The sequence below is a fragment of the Egretta garzetta genome, unplaced genomic scaffold (genome assembly GCF_000687185.1).
Source record: "Egretta garzetta isolate BGI_Z169 unplaced genomic scaffold, ASM68718v1 scaffold231, whole genome shotgun sequence".
NCBI lineage: Eukaryota > Metazoa > Chordata > Aves > Pelecaniformes > Ardeidae > Egretta > Egretta garzetta.
In genome coordinates this window covers 5,671,930-5,688,896 of record NW_009258727.1, presented here as the reverse complement: position 1 = coordinate 5,688,896, position 16,967 = coordinate 5,671,930, and the positions used below count along the sequence as shown (strand labels likewise).

The 16,967-nt window shown below is 38.3% G+C and overlaps 1 protein-coding gene across 1 annotated transcript in view; it reads right to left on the bottom strand.

Annotated features, from left to right (window-relative positions):
* The window catches only part of GRIK2 (glutamate ionotropic receptor kainate type subunit 2), a 406,229-nt gene that overhangs the window by 388,223 nt on the left and 1,039 nt on the right, over positions 1-16,967 (bottom strand). The window lies entirely within an intron of this gene.

The following is a 16,967-nucleotide window of genomic DNA, read 5'->3' as shown; positions in this document are numbered from 1 at the left end:
CTCTGATAGTTCAATTCCCAATGCTTTCATCTGTGAGATGCTCTTATATGGAATTCAAATAGGGAGGAAGTATTCATGACCCACATGTTAGCAAGTTACCTAGCTTGGAGCATGGTAGTGCTCTACCAAAATCAGGTGATACCTGGATACAATACGCATTTTTTCACTGATTCAGGGTCTTAATGTTTTAAACATAAAATGTTCATGCAACAAACATTGGCTTGATTTACAGGAAACCCATTTCTATTACGATTTCACATGAAAAAAAACCTTGTCTAAATAAAAAATACACTTAAAATGCTTTCTAAAATGGTGAATTACTATTTAAAGTTTTCACTGTGAAGATTTTGACTTTTAGGATGACAAACTTAAATAACAGTCCTACAGGTCTTTATAAGAACAAAGTCTAATGAAGTGATAAGGTAAATGATATAATATGTCAGTGAAAAATATACAATGTTATCCAGTTTCTCTGAAATATATTTATAAATGCATTGAGCTACTTTTCAAAACATTCTAAGTGCAACCTTTCATTGCATTATATATCATTAATTAGAAAGAGGAAGCAAAAGGGAAAAGGGAAAAGTGTGTGGGAATAGAGCCAAGATAGTTTATGACCACTTCAGAAAAAAAAAGTAATTGAATCTAGAAGCAGCATTCCAGTTTATCTGTAGCTACATTTTTCTTACCAACCATCTTCCTACTAAGTACAAAGAATCCTATTAACATTATTCAATTCAAAATAGAAGCCTTCCTAAGAACCAAACCCATTTTTATCTATTCATATTATTTTAAGATAAAGTAAGAAACTGTTAATGAGAAATTATTAGATTATGTGATACTACTTTTCCATAATTGTTTCATGGCAGGATCAATGATTTTATATACTTGCAGTATCTGAAAGGTTGACAGACAATTCTGTAGCCAGTGATTTCTGCTCACCTGTCACATCTCAAACAATGCACTATTTCATCACCAAATTACACCTTTTTGGTTTTGCTAGAACTTTGCCACCTAGGTCTGGAAATTTCTGTCTCATAATTTTAAATTTGCTGAAGCACTGTTAACATGGATTAGGTAGATGAACTAGTCTGTAGAATTTACTGAAACCAATGCTAAAGACTTTTGGCCCTCACATGTGGTGTTCTTACACAACAACTCTGGAACAACTATTCTTCAATAGGTTCACATATACACAAAAGAATACCTAATTCTACCTAACTACCCCATTTAGGACATCCTTCTTCCACAGCAACAATATCCCTAACAAGGAGTTCCTTAGCAACAGTTAGTATGTTAATAATTTACCATTCTACTTGAACGAAGTACCTTTCAAATATTCCCTCAGAGACTAAGAAAACTCTGCAAAGACATTTATGAAGACTTAAAATTATAAAAAATGCAGATTATAGTTTAGATTTCTATCAGATTCAGAGACAGTGTAATTTATGGTTTCCTGATAATAACAAATTACCATTCCTGTTCTATAAGTGTAAGAATTAAAGGTTATTCATGCAGACACTGAAGATAAAGTTATTGTAACCAAATTGCAAAAAGAAAGCAGCAATATTTTGATTTATCAGAAGAGACACCTTATTCATATTGATAGATCCTTCAGAATACTCGCTCAAAACCAAGCTCACAGAATTTCACTTAATAACAGAAATAACTTTACTATGGGACAAAAAAACCCACAAATTCCAAGCTTAACCAAATTCCAAAGCCAAAAGTTTCAAAATTTCAAAATCCAAATGTAAGGTTATTAAACAAAAACTACACAATTATTGCACAGACTTTATTTTATAAAACTTTATAAAAACACAGACAAAAAATGTTGTTTGTTTGCCCTTTTGACGAGGTCTAAAACAATGTATTGTGCACATTAATGGGGGAGGGAATAGAAAATACATAACTACTATTTTCTTCGTGGTTTTTTTTTCTTATCTATCATTTCACATGGAATTCTATCGTCTATTATGACTACTGTTAAAATGCAATTATAATGTTTTCTAAACTACATGCAAGAATTTTTTGTTAGCACTGTTAGAAATAGAAAATTTTATTTTTATTAAGCAGGATTAGGGTAGATTTAAGAATGTTTAGGAAAATAACACAAAAGTGAGACACCCAATTCTGAAACATAACCTTTCCAGTTGAAATGCAAAAAGATACAACTGTAAAAAGTAAAAAACACCAATCGCAGCACATAATTTACCAGCATTCTTTTAAAAATAAACAAAAAATAGATTCCAGAGAACCACTGGCTGTCATTCAGGTATGGTACTCACTTAAATCTGTGGGGTTTTTAATTAAGGTTTTATTGTAACATTATTGCCATTTTTCTCTTATGCATTGTCTGGTCATTGCCACCATTTATCTGGTTTTTGGAGTAGTATCCAGTCAAACAAGCAAGCTCGCTGGAAGATCCATTTCAAGAATAGCTAGATCAGAAAGGTAACACAAGATTCTTGAGCAGGGCTTCTTGAAATTTGTTCACAATGAATCATTTCATAATTGTGTCATTAGCTTCCGTCCTTGTTTCAGACAGGACAGAGTTAATTTTCTTCCTAGTAGCTGGCATAGTGCTGCGTTTTGGATTTATTATGAGAAGAATGTTGATAACACACTGATGGTTTAGTTGTTGCTAAGTAGAGTTTAGACCAGGCAAGGACTTTTCAGCTTCCCATGCTCTACCGACTGAGAAGGCTGGACATGCACAAGAAGCTGGTAGGGGGCACAGCCAGGACAGCTGACCCAAACTGGCCAAAGGACTATTCCATACCATACGACATCATGCTCAGTATATAAACTGGGGGGGAGTTGGCCAGGGGACAGTGATCGCTGCTCAGGGATAGTTTGGGCATTGGTCAGCAGGTGAGCAATTGCATTGTGCCTCACTTGTATATTCTGTATATTATCTTACCATTATTATTATTCTTTTCCACTGCTGTTTTATTAAACTGTCTTTATCTGAACACATGGGTTTTACTTTTTTTCTGATTCTCTTTCCCATCCCACTGGGGTAAGGGGTAAGCAAGCAGCTCTCTGTTCAGCTGCCTGGTAGGTTAACCCACAACATATACGGCTGTACTTGCAGTTCTTTTTACTTTGTTTAAAGGAAATATTTCCAGAAAACTTGAATCTTGGCACATGGATGAAAACAAACTTCTTTGCACATGTAGTGCTTAAAGTACACAAACACAGTGGCCTTAAGAAGGCATCAACATCTTCATTACTTTTCCCATGAAGATACTGAAAGATCTGATACTGAAATCATACCACTTCATTTTGTGGAACCAGTGAGCCAATTGTCCTTCTGGGCTTTGGACTTTCAACAACCACTGGGCAGCTGAAGGATCATTTTGAATAGCAAACTTTCTCCCATAGCGGTGATGATGAAAGAGATCTATTGATCTAACAAAGGCCAACAGTTCTTTTCTTGTGACACAGTAATGTTTCTCAGCAGCAGAGTTTGATTATAGCATGAAACTATGCTCTCCAGTTTTGTGCTCTTTTGTGTCTTTGTTCCAGTCTCCAAACCACTAATATCAGTGTCCAGAAGGAAAGAATTTTTTTTTTTATAAATAAGATAAAATTACTCTTACTTCCAAGTTTCCTAGATTTCTTTTTTATGTTTTTACCCTGACTGAACAAGTTCTTGAGAGAAGTGTTGAGAGAAGAAATATGAGAAACTGAAAAGTTGGAGACAATCTTGTGTAATTAGAAATACCATCACCCACATTCTCTTGTTTTCAGTAGGTCATAAGCTCCACTGCTGGCACAAACGTCAGGTAAGTGAAATTGTCCAAACTTTGTGTAATATTTTGCCTGGACATCTCCAATGATAACTTCAAGTTTTTAAAGCAACACTTTATTCTACATAAATGCTGAAATAACATTCTATAAAGATTGCGATGTCTTCCTAGAGATGCTCTATTTCAAAAAAGAACTCACTACACTCACCAATATTTTCATTGACATATTTCTGTAAAAAGACAAATGAGCTATGTCCCCATGACTCTACTCCAGAACTACATTTCTACATTTTCTGTTGCAGGACTGAATGCCCATCTTTGACTGGGTACTGCTTTACTGGGTATTTTACCTCATTCTGTTTCTATTCTATATTCTTTCTTTCCATATACCATTTGTTATTTACATCATAGTTAACTTCTATTTTAAAATGATCTTTTCCTCTACAGTATCAAAAGGTTTCCCATTATTTCATCCACATATGAAGACTGCATATTTGTTTCTTAACCTTCGTTATCTTAATCTCCAGTAGCAGCACAGTAGCTCACTGACATCACTTTCTATATTCTCTGATTACGTGTGTAACAGAGAACATAACATAAGAATATGGCCATAAAGTAGCTTGAAAAAGAACCATTTTTCCAACACACACTACCCTATATCCAACATAGTCCAACAGTCAGAATTTAAGGGAAAGGAAAAGAAAACAAGATAAACATGGAATTATTCTTATTCTGATTTCTCCGCTTTTCACATTTACTTACTTAGGGACTCAGAGAACCAGAAGTAGCAATAGTGTCCTGTGGAGACCTTTAGTCCTGAAATGTATGTAATTGCTGGGGTGGGTGGGAACCAGAACATTCCCTGGCAATTAATTAAATAATTTTCTTCTTTACTATTCATACTTCCTTTCACTCATTTCAAACAACCTACCTAAAAACATGCCCATTCCAATATTCTTTTGTTTAAAAAGTGCATAACCATTCTTTAGTCTACTTTCTCTGGTTTTCATTATTTTCTAGATTTCTGGAAAGAGTATCTTCAAATAAGAATATAGTTATAGTTTTATCAGTTCTTTTACTAATAATGTGTTGTAAAGTGATGCTTAAACTACCTCTGAAAGAGTTCTACCAGCTGCAGTTTGCATGTTGAAATTCTTAATAAAATTTCTTGTTATGAAAGACGAGATTACATCTACACTAATTTTGGTAAAGAAAAAGGTAAAATGCATGTCTTGAATCATGTAAGCCCAGTTCAGGGAAAAAGTTAGAGTTATGCCCCAAAGCCCATTACTTAAGTCCATTTGAAAAGTTTTGTCTTACTTGTTTACCGTTTGTATGACTGACCACAGTGTTTGCATAAGACCAAAAAAAAAGTAATATATTTGTTTGCTACTGAAAAAAAATATTATTTAAAAAGATAACATCTACTTCAAGCAAAATAACGTTATTAAAAATTAGGTTAGCACTTTTTATAGAAGTTTAAATTAGTCCTAGTTGTGAACTAACCTTTGTGTTCAAGAAGTCTTGCCTGTGATGTAAAGAGTTTCATAAATATCTGAAATGCTGTCAAAAGGCAACTCATTTCCAAAGAATGCCAAAAATTTAATTAAGAGAGCTATTTATAAAACATGAGCTAAATATATTTTTTAAAGCAAAAGCACTGTAACCCTCTGCACTTCCAGCTCACTATCACTGCAAATATAAAATATTGTACTTGGGATAGGGCATTTCAGAACTCATAAGGCATCTGAAAATCTCAGTATACTCATGTCCTTTGCCAGCCCTGGTAGAAAATCCTTTTGTATAACAGCACAATAATCTTCACCAGCTGCAAAATATTTCATTAACACCTAGACTAACCCCTTCCATTTTTCCTCTCAATTTGCTTAGCACAAACAGCTCAACTATCTTTAGGATGACACCAAAGACAATCTTTTCTGGTTTTCAGTGGTTTTATTTTCTGCCGAAGTAGACAAAATGAGCTTCTATGGATTACTTCAGCTTCAGAGCTAAATGAACTCTAAAACATAAGCTAATATTTAATCATTTCCTTTGGCTTCTTGTTTTCAAAAATTATGGTTCAACAGAACAATTCACAGAAGTAAAATCCCTTCTGACTTTCCAGCTGTTAACCATATTTGGGAACTTACCCGTGTGAGTAAGCTTTTGTGGAAATTGTGCCTAATCAGATATGGAAGTAGTGAAGACTCTTCTGTCTCCTCAGGAGTTTGCCTAATTGCTCAAAGAACTCTACACTCATCCTCAGTGTATCCTGGCTCCTTGCATTGGAGGCCCAGAAAATCTACCTAGTTTGTTGTAGTGCTATAGTTTTAGGCTACCCAGATGAGAAGGAATTAAACTGTAGCAGAAGTCAACTTTAATATTATCTACTGATTTATGGTACTGCTAGTCATACCCAGTAATATCGCCATAGTTACCTCCCCTTGAAACAGTAGCAAAAGTAAGTTTTTATGGGTCTCGCACAGAGGCAGATCCACTCTCTAAATGAAGATTTCCCTTTCTCTAAGAATATTGCTCCATGGCAAATTGAGTTGACGTGTTAACACATACCATTTCCACATTCTTAACAGTTAGGGGAGGGGGGCGGGTGTTGAGTGTATAAAAGCATGTACATATCTATAGCTTCATTCACAGAATTTAGTTTTTCTTTTTTAGGGTAGCAATTTTCTTTTTTTTTTTTTTCTTCATGAATATGCTTGACTTTGTGTGGGTTTTGCTGAATTTCATAGCATCTTTCTTGAAATTTTTTTTGTTTTCATGACCACTTTGAAAATATTCACTAAGATCACACCATGTGAGAACAGATTCTGCCACCTTCACAGCTCTTTGCTATCCCATACTCACACTACCTGTCAGGAAGCAGATGGATAGTCCTTATGAGTCTTTCCATCCAGGACCCGTGATGCACCCTCAGGCAATTCTCCTACTTTCTGCTAAAGACAACTCAATAAAGAAGACTTACTCCCACTTTTTTTTATCCTGTCTGCATTCAGGCCACAACTGCAGGAAAAGGTATGTATATGCACACATTCACACAGGGCTGTATTTGTAAGATGGTCGCTGCCTAGATCCTTTGTTCAAGTCACAAAGACACTATGTCACTCTTAACTAGTTGCCAAGGATATAAGTAATAAAGGGACTTATCATCAAAAGTCTAATAACCTGTTGTTAATATGTATTAGTGAAAATATTGCTGTTTACTTTTGTAAGCGTATAACCAGAGTGGAGTAGATGAAAAAGAGCTTCTCATTTTCTGTCCTTATGGGTTCTGATGAGTAAGAAAACAGTAAATAGTGCAACTCCAAAGTAGAAAGGATTTTCTAGAATGGTCTGTGGTAACAGGGGAAAAAAAAAAAAGGTTTTCAAAAACATGTGTTGCAACTTTCTTACAAACTAGAAGACAGTCAGGAAAGTAAAGGAAGTCAATGGGAACAGAACTCCCATGCCCAGTTAGGCACAACGTTTTTATCCAACTCAAGCATCTTTCCATGAATTAAAAGAGTGGAAAATGCTCTCAGAAGCAACGCACACAGTTGATATGAGAATGTGGTATAGTCTTACCTTAAGTTCCAACAAATGCAATGTTTAATGAACATTAATGATCACAGAATGATCCAAATGCATAGCTTAATTCAAAGTCTCCAATGTCTAGACACAAAAGGTCAGAAATGGGTAACACTGAAGATGTTGTGACTAGCTAATGTTGATTTGATCTTTAAATGTGATTTTTCATTGTTTAGGTAGGTTTGAAAAGACATTAGGAAATCTGATTTAATGCATTTATGGACACATTTTTCTTAGCCATATCAGTCACACAGTAAGTTTCTGCAGGCATATTGAATGTCGTGAATGATAGAGTTTGCCAAGATCTGAAGAGATAAGCCTTAATAACAGTCATATTTTATAGTCTTGCCTTCTCAAGGACATCCAAACAAATACATACAGCGGTACTGAAAGGAAGTCACATGTATCTTTCACAAATTTCCATTTTCTTCTTTCAGCTGCTTGCACAGGCCTTAACATTTCCCCTGAACTGACCTCATACAGGTTTCCTTCAAAGCTAAGAAAAGATCAAATCTGGGCATAAATAGATTATTTAAGTATGTTTCTGTCCTTTATGTAAACTCTATATCCAATAACAAGCAAAGGGATTTAACTAGCAAATTCTTAGCTTACAAAAACAAAACTATACTTAATTTTTTGTATTATTGGATCATTTTGCCAAGCACCATCTTTATGTTTAGTTTTGACCAAGAACAGAACAGAAGCAAAAATCTTACTATTTGGACAGCTGTATACGGCCTTTGTAGGCAAGCAGTGCCTTTTTTTTTTTTTATTAACCCCTCTCAATTAATTTCTGTGTCGTTTGTTCATTGCATTACAGTAATTCTGAAACATCTGCATTACAATAATTCTCAGACCACCTCCATGCTGCTTATCTTTTTATTTTCCTAAAAAAAAAGACGACAATAATGTAGTTATGGATGTCTGGGTGCATGTCTAATTAATTCAGTGTCTAAAATAGACCAGCATCTCAAGGTATAAGGCAAGCACCAAAAAACTGTTAGCCAAAAATCACACTGCTCTGAAAATATACTGACTCAAAAAGCATGGTTCTTACAAATTAGCAAGACCCATTCCCTCGGTACTTAATATATCTTCTTTTAAAAGGAAGAATTCCACATTTGCCATCAAATTAGCTATGACCAGTCACTGGCCTTACGTTTCCATTTTGCACAGTAATCTTTTCAAATACCAGCTTCAGGGAGTAAAATATCAAAAGCTCATCGTTACATGGACTAGAAAGAAACATAGATGGGTGCCTTATGACACCAGAAAGACCAGATTATTCTAAGCAAGAATACATAAATATTTTTAAATGCATAATTATTAACTGGAAAAGGTATCTAGTTTAGGATTCTCTTTCAATCAGAATGGAAAAATTATCCACATGAGTACAAGAGTTTTTTGTAAGTGTAGTAAGTTATGAAAACCGTAAACATTGTCAAACAGTAAAAATCAGATAACCAGTAATGTTACAAGTTAACTTCCCTAAGGTTGAGGCCTGATATTCATCCTTGTTAATCGGTGCTATATGAAGCAAGAATAATGAATTTTAATATAATAGTTGAATGCATGCTGAAAATTTCTTAAAGGCTCTGTATGAATTTTATTAATAACTTTCAGTTACTGAATTGCGTAAAATGTGTATAGTAAGCTGAACATACATGTTCCAGTCAACAAATATAAAATCAAAAATTATTATCATGCAGCATTTCAAAGCAAATTAGTTCCTTGATTTAGAGTACTCCATATGATTTTAATTTCCCTAATGTACCTTTTTACCTAATTCCTTGATGAATAAAAACCATGGAATTTCTTTGAAAGATTTCCTGCCTTGTAGGATGAATGTTGCTGAATGACAATGAAGTTATTGCTTTAGAAAGTACTTTTCTCTTACAGAATATGTGATCTTCACGTTCTTTTTTGTTATAAATCAGCTTAGCACTAAACTATCAAGTAATGTATTTCTCTGACAATATAGGTAGTTGGTATTGGCTAGTGATTGAGCACCGACTCTGAAAATATAGGTAGAAACAGAAGATTTGACTGGTCTCCAAGCTGAATAACTACTTTTTTCAAGGTTTTACAGTGTGAACTGTTGAGGCAGGACTTTAATTACTTTCTTACTTGTTAAAAAAACAAACAAAAAAAAGGTGAAAGTTATAAATTTTATCATGGTGATCTACAAGACTGATTTTCTTATAAGTGTTTCATGCTTACCAATGTAATTATTTTTATTATCGACTGTTCAATAAGTCAGTCATGTCCTAATTGTGTAACTTAAATAACAACATAAATATGAGCTCATTGATACAGCTGATACATATTTAGCTTCTGAGATGATTGAAATAGGTGGCATATATTTAGGTCCTGGAGAAGAACAAAAGCCCAAATGGATGGCGAGTTCAATTATATAATAATCCTTAATAAATTTACCCAGATTATTACCTACTAAGTGTGTATATGCACATGAATGAGCATTTTAATAAAAATGTTTTAAATTCAGTATCAGTTACCTTATGACAAAAACCACTTTAAAGTAATAGCTATTTTTATATTCAGAGAAATGTGACACTTAATTTGAAATATTCTACTAGAGAGAAAGAGCTAAATGCGGCATGGGTCTTCCAAAGCTGAAGTAGTTCTGCATCTTTTGAAGGAAGCTCAAAATTTACTCAATAAACTTCCCTAGCATAAGTAATCAGTTTGTGAACATATGTATTTAACAAGTCCCTATTTACAGGACTGGTTATGATTACCTATTGTAAAAACAAGCTCCACTCTTTTGCTGGTGAATTTTTAGCAAAATGAGTGAGGACTTTCTGTTTTAGCATTTTTTGTAGTTTAACATCAGGAACAAGCTGTGGGGCCATTAACATATTTACCTTTCCCTTTTAAATTCCTATGTGAGAATTTGAGTTCAGCAATAAAACTCAAAACCTGGAGAGAAAACAAAAATCCCTACTCAATCCACTTTCACTCCCTCCATATTGCTGATGCCATGAAACGCACAGTTCACCTAGCCTAACTTTGGCCATGTAAGAGTTGTCCAGTTGCTTTGTCTAATCCTACTGTCTCCTTCAGTATCCAAATACTGCAGAGGAAGCCTGACTTGGCTTGGACTAGAAGTTTCATTTTTAGACAGAAATTAAGCCTTTCAGATTTTTTAATTTTTCATGCAGTTTCCCAGGAAGTTAGAAAAGCAAAAACTTTCCCAAAAGGACCAGGAAAACAACATATAACAACATATCCTTCTTTCAGATAAGTAAGTAATCATTTCCCATTTCAGCTATTAAAAAAAAAAATTCAGGAAAAAGAGAAAGTGAGGGAAGGGATCAAATGATTCAAGGTGCAAAAGTTAAAAAAAAAAAAAACCACACATTGTTCTTTTAAAATTATTTTTCCCACCCATAATACAAAATTACATTTTCTGTTCATCTGTAAAAATACAGCACAGATCATTTAGTACTTTAAGATTTAGCTACACACATTGAAATCAGGTAGAATGTTTATATAATTAGGAAATATCAGAGACAATCAGTAAAATATTAAAATATAAGAAAAGGAGAAAGAAAAAGCCACCATACATTGAATTAAAAAACTCAACAAGTCTCCTGAAGAACTGTTCCTGACAATATAGTAAGCTCTCCCTGTCTTTTGTCAGAGTGTTACTGAGTCCAATATAAGAATTAGTGACTAACAATCGGGGGGAGTGTGGGAAGGGGTGTTCATGCTGAAATATTGACAGACATTTTTAACAAAAATCCAGATAACCATTTTGTTGAAAAATGTGTTTTTAAAGAGTTTGGGAGTTGAAGTACAAACAATAATAAAAAAATACACGTTCAGCTAATGCAGATGAATGTATTACACCAAATACAAAGATGAAATTCCGTAAGAGGCACAAATGAATTAACCGTCTGATGCATCGATAACAAACCATTGTTATCTAAGGACTACAGTGTAGCTGTGCTTTAAGTTACCCGTACTGTAGACACCAGTCACAACACTAGCAAAGAACCTGTTCTTATATACCCCAGGCACCTAGAAACACCTAGAAATGGAAAAATTTAAAAAAAAAAAAAAAAATCGTCTAAGAATGTGTATTTCATTTGAAAGATGTATCAAACAAAGCTACTGAACACATTCCTAGATGAGTTACTCCAATAACATTTTGGAAATGCTCACACAAGAGTGATGTTCAAGGAAATCTGAATCCAGGCTGATCCAAATAATTTGCAAATTTTCAGCCAAGTGTGTCTTTGCAGGAAATGTAAAAAGAGCAGTCTTGAGCACCACACCCATGAGTCACTTCTGATTTTCACCCAAATTAAAAAAAAAAAAAAGTTTTGTGGTTTAATTCATCAAGAATTACCCTTTAGTGAAATTAAGAATACTTTTTTTTTTTAATTTCTATTTACTGTTTTGCATAGTATTACAATACCATCTAGTTTATCCAGAGCTGGCTGAGCTCCAGTAATTGGAATAATGATCTTTACATGTTTGTTCTGTACTCTTTGCATTACTGAAAGCTTTGGCTGTTTAAATTAAAGGCACTATATAAACCTAAGACGATCATTGCTGTACAATAAAGAAGCCAAAAGACTGGGAGGGAGGGGGGGGCGGGGAGAGAAGCGCAAAATTATAAGTATTAATATGATAGCAGTCTTTGATTCTCTATATTCCAATTCTGATAAGACAACATAATGACATTATGTTATCGTATTGTTTAATCTAGTCTTCCAACATACATTACAGCATAACATTATAAAAAGCTTATTTGGTAAACTTTAATTTGCCTTGCAGATTGAGGAGTATGGAAATAAGGCACCTTCTAGTTTTTCTTTTGCATTATTGACAGAACTTCTAGTAATTGTTCCTCTGGAAGAGATTAAAGAGGATGAAGGTTAAAATGCAGAAACAGACAAGGTAAATATATTAATTAGGGGACAAAGACCTGCGATTATTTGCAATGACTACAAAAGATGTGGTTTATTTTTTTCTAAATTGGGAGGATTTTCTCTTACATAGAATAAGTAAAGAAAAATCTCCAATATTTGAGTTTAGAAAAATCTCTTTTTCTCTGGTTTCTTATCTCCGGTGACAGAAACCATTTCATTCAGCAACCACATTTAAATGGGAGGTATTACTTGAACTTTGCATCACTTCAAAAGACAAGTACCAGTCAGTAAGAAGCGAGTTATATTTCTCAGCATCATCCATCGGACAATTGTGTGAAAATCCTTTTACAAGGTTGCTGGTGTTCCAAACACGGGGTGAAAGGATCTGGGGATATTCCAGAAAGCCCACACGGATGAAAGCTTTCTTAACCTACATTAAATCTTGATAATGCAATAATGAGTCTTTTAAAAGGATAATTCTAATTCCCCTATCTAGTGCAATAAAGACTGTATACAGCTAATCTGCTTTGCCCTTTCAATTAAACTCGCCCAGGACGTTCTATGTAGTTCGCACCCTGAATGAGTCATTAAAATTCTCGTTCTGTAGGAGTTGTGTGCAGCACACCGTTGTTTCTAAATTCCATTAAATCCAAACGGGCTTTATCGCCCCATGACCACTGTGACTTCAATCAGCCAATTTAATTACCTTACAAAATTGTCAGCAGAAGCAGCAAAGAAAAACAGGAAGGGCTGTGACGTTATCAAATTGAAATCTTCCTCTGTGCTGTTTAATCTAGCTCAGTCAATAACAATGCTTCTCACCTCCTTGCTGCCTTCCCGAGGCTCTTAACCTTACTCTTCTTTCAAAGATTTCTGTTGTTGTTTGTAAGACTGATTTTGAACTCCTCTTCGTGAGATGTTAACACCTACTGAAAGCTTCTTGTCCTTGGCAGTAAAATTTTCCTGGGCTCTAAATACTGGAATTACCAAGCCCCGGGCCTCTGAGGGCTGCCACAAGTGTTTATTTTGCAGATTTTCATCGCACTCTTGTTCTGAAGGCAGACTGCCTTCCCCACTAAAACAGGATACGTACAGTTTCTCATTTCTCTCTTAAATACAGGCAGAAAGATTACCTCCTTCCACAAAAAGGATGGCAGTGCAAAATCCAAAGGAAAGAAAGTGCACATCCAGAAGAGTTAATGCAGGTCCTGCCTAGGAAAACTCTACATGATTACCCAGCAGGTAGTTTTCACTCGAACTCTTTGCTCTCACTGCTGGTCTATGACTTTGCTGGTTTAAATGCTACTATGCTAAAACGGTCCCCTGAATCGCGGAGTGTGGTTCAACCCCCGCTGGCAACTGCACAAGCAGCGGACGGGATGAGCTGGCCTCGCCTCTGGTTTTGCCACCCTCGACCTGGTAAAAACAATTATATGGAGACAAACTCAATTTGTCTGAGCCGAAGGAGCTCAGCGAAGAACTACGTCAGATGAATGCCCCGCTAAATCGTCACGGAGGAAGTCTCCAGTGAGCAGTAATTCCCCTCTTCAGCTTCGCACGATGGAGTTGAGAAAAGAGATTGTTTTTTCTTCAGTTCCAAAGATTACATTATCATATATGGCTTTGTTTTGCAGTTATTATTAGGAGGGCACCGCGAAAGTGTTAGTTTTGTTAGCTTTGTAAAAGTTCGGTGTGGGTTCTTTAGGGGAAAAGTCAGTAGTAGGAAATATTTCTGGTAAGAGTTCAAAACTCTTCCTTCGTTCTTTGAAAAGCGTTCCCATCTCTCGCTTGGTTTTCTTCTGCTTTTAACCTGGAAGAGGGACACCCCCACCCCCTTAACCCACAGCATTCATCTCCCTTCCCCACCTATTTGAAGTCAGGAAACTCCAAAGCAACAAAAAGTCGAGATTACACGGCCCTCTACTTTTCTTTACCCTTCTTTTTGAAGGTACTGAAGAAACCAAAATATCTCACAAAGTGGGGAAACGCTTATCAGGCCAGCGGGCCCCCTGCGGTGGAGGTCTTTAGTCTTTCACCACACTTTCACGAATAGCGAGTTACCTGAGAGAGAATGAGAAAACGCAATGGCCAAACTGCTTTCACCTTCCAGTCGCTGGTCCCTCCTCACACATTTTCTGTAGGAAAGACGACTTACGGCAGCAGAGACAAGGCCCGAAAGGGGTAATTTAAATAAAGGAGGGTATTTTAGAGTGCTCCAGATTTGAAAGAACTGACATTCACGCCCCGTGTAGGAATAAGTAAGGAAAGAGGGGTTTTAAACAGCCCGGGCTCTTACTGCCTTGGGCAAGGAGAAGGGGAGGGGTTCTGGAAACACAGGTGGGCAATTACTGGTGGTTAACAGCTCTTAATGACTTATCGATTCAGCCTTACAGGGCAAAGTGCTGGGATGTCCCCAGGGCAGAAGCAAGGGGGCCTAGGAAAAGGCGGTGGGGCGGAGGCTGAGGCCGGCCCGGGCTGCCCACCGTGCCCGGCGGTCGGGGGCGGAGAGGCGCCTGGGCCGGGCCGTGGATCTGCCGAGCTCCCCTGGCGTTTCGGGGGAGCCGCTGCCCTGGGTCTGTTCTTACACGGGAGCAGTGAATCGGGAAGCTACGAAGCGTGATTCCCGATAACGGAACGGATCTGCCGGCGGTCACGTATTTTGGCTTTTGTACGGTGCCAAGTGATAAGGAAAAGGATTCCATCACACTTAGCACAGCGGAGAGACAAATACTAGGCTGCTGTTCTTCTCCCTCGTCAAGCTGGGACCTGTCCTTTTAACCGCAGCAAGGGTCTAGGACTATTCCCATTTGAAACCCTCGAGTACCGTGGGGACAACCCTCACCCCCCTCATTCCCTGGGCTTGCTTACGGGAAGCCATTCAGAAAGGGCAAGGCAGGGAGCTTGGCCGCATGCCCCATGCAGCAAGGTGGCATTTAGGGAGGGCGCCTGGTGTGGTGTCCAAATAGCACGTTGCCCTGCTCCAGTAGCAGCAGCAGGCGGGCGTCCGGATGCCCGAGCGAGTGTCGCTGGGGAGGGAACTGTGCCACCGCACCAGCCTCTCCCCACGTTTGCTCCATAAGGCGCAGGCAGAAATACCCACCCCCCGCATTTGACAGATAAGCCAGGCGGCTCGACTTCCCTGTGTGGTTGCTAAAAGGTAGCTTTGAGAGCGAGAAAGAGAGAGAGAAAGGACATGCTGGCTAGTCCCAACAATGAGAGAAGCCGTGGGAAGGACAATGCGAATCCATGGTGGTTAATTTGCACAGGAGGAATGAGGGGGCTGGAGCTCTGGCAGGCTTCAAGCTCTCCCCTGTTGCCATAGCGCTGCTGGCTGAGGAAGAAGAGCGGGGGCTGGCAGGCTGCCTTCTGGAGGGAATCTCCGCAGCTCTCGCTCCTCCTCGGGAAGGACTCCACGGGAAGGCACCGCATCCCGTCCTCCTGGTCGCAAGGACATCCCGAAGGGACAGATAGCACAGGAATCCGGAGGGGGCGGCGGGGAATTCCCCTCTCAGAAATAACCAAAGCTTTTTTCCACCGCTCACTCACTGCTCCTTCCCTCCTCCCCGCCATGCCCTCGGCAGAGGCTGAGATGTCAGCCTCTGGGGAAGGAGCAGGAGTTCTCTCGCGGTCAGAGACAGGGTCACTCCACACCTGAACTAGGCTAGATCCAGACTCCTTAACACAGAGATGTGCAACAGGCCCGCCTGAGCAGGGCGAAAGTCTTCCTTGCTCTCTTCCGTCTAACATCTTCCACACTAAAATAAACTAACCAACCGCTCCCTACCTACTTCTAAGGCTCAGAGGTGGGTTGGCGACAATTCTTTTGAGAGACAAGAAAGAGCATGCCGCTATTCAAAACCGGACTCGTACTTTGCTTCTACAAAGAAGGGAGCGAGCACGACCCCATAACCGACTGCGGGACCGGGAGGCAGCTGGGAAGGGGAGTTAGCCTGGGAAAACACAGGCGTGCGCGCCCATGTCACTGGGCGCCGGGGTCCCGCTGCACCACCCTTCTTTAGTCTCGGGATTATTTATTATACTACTCATTATCCAAACGCTGCTTTCCAGGGCTATCTCTATAGGTACACTGGACTAACACTTCAGAGAGAATCTAGTCTAAAGGAGGAAAGCTCACCTCTCGCTAGTGGTGTGGCCGGGAAGATGTTTGCTTACACAGCCGCCCTTGAAAGTAATTCAGACTCTTACAGACCGACCCTCGGCATCGGTTAGGAATCCCGGTTCGTGGAAGGGGTGACAACCGGACAGTGCCAGATTACAGGCAGCCCTAGCACTAATTTCACGGCCATGGTTATGGATCAGATTGAATGCAAAATACACCCCGCAATGATCTACGGACCCGTTTAACCATGTCCAAAGAAACAAGCATTCCTGAAGACCGTTGCTAAGAGCAACGTGCCTTAAGCACCACCTTTAGACCAGATGGAAGCAGAAAATAAGTACTACTAGGAATTCAGCACACGAGATCAGTAACAGCCTGGTGACTTTTTAATCAGTACCCACCTTCCCCTACATATAAAAACATGTGAGGGGGGGTAGAATTTAAACAAGATTAGATACAAACCGAGGCACCACTCCCAGGCGAAGAGAAGAGCTTTCAGTGCCCCACAGAAACGGATGTAGCGGCTGCTAGAGCTCATCACGGCCAGCGCGAACGCGGGAGACCCGCGCTTCCCTCCCTCCAGCCGCGCTGTCGGTAGGCACAGAG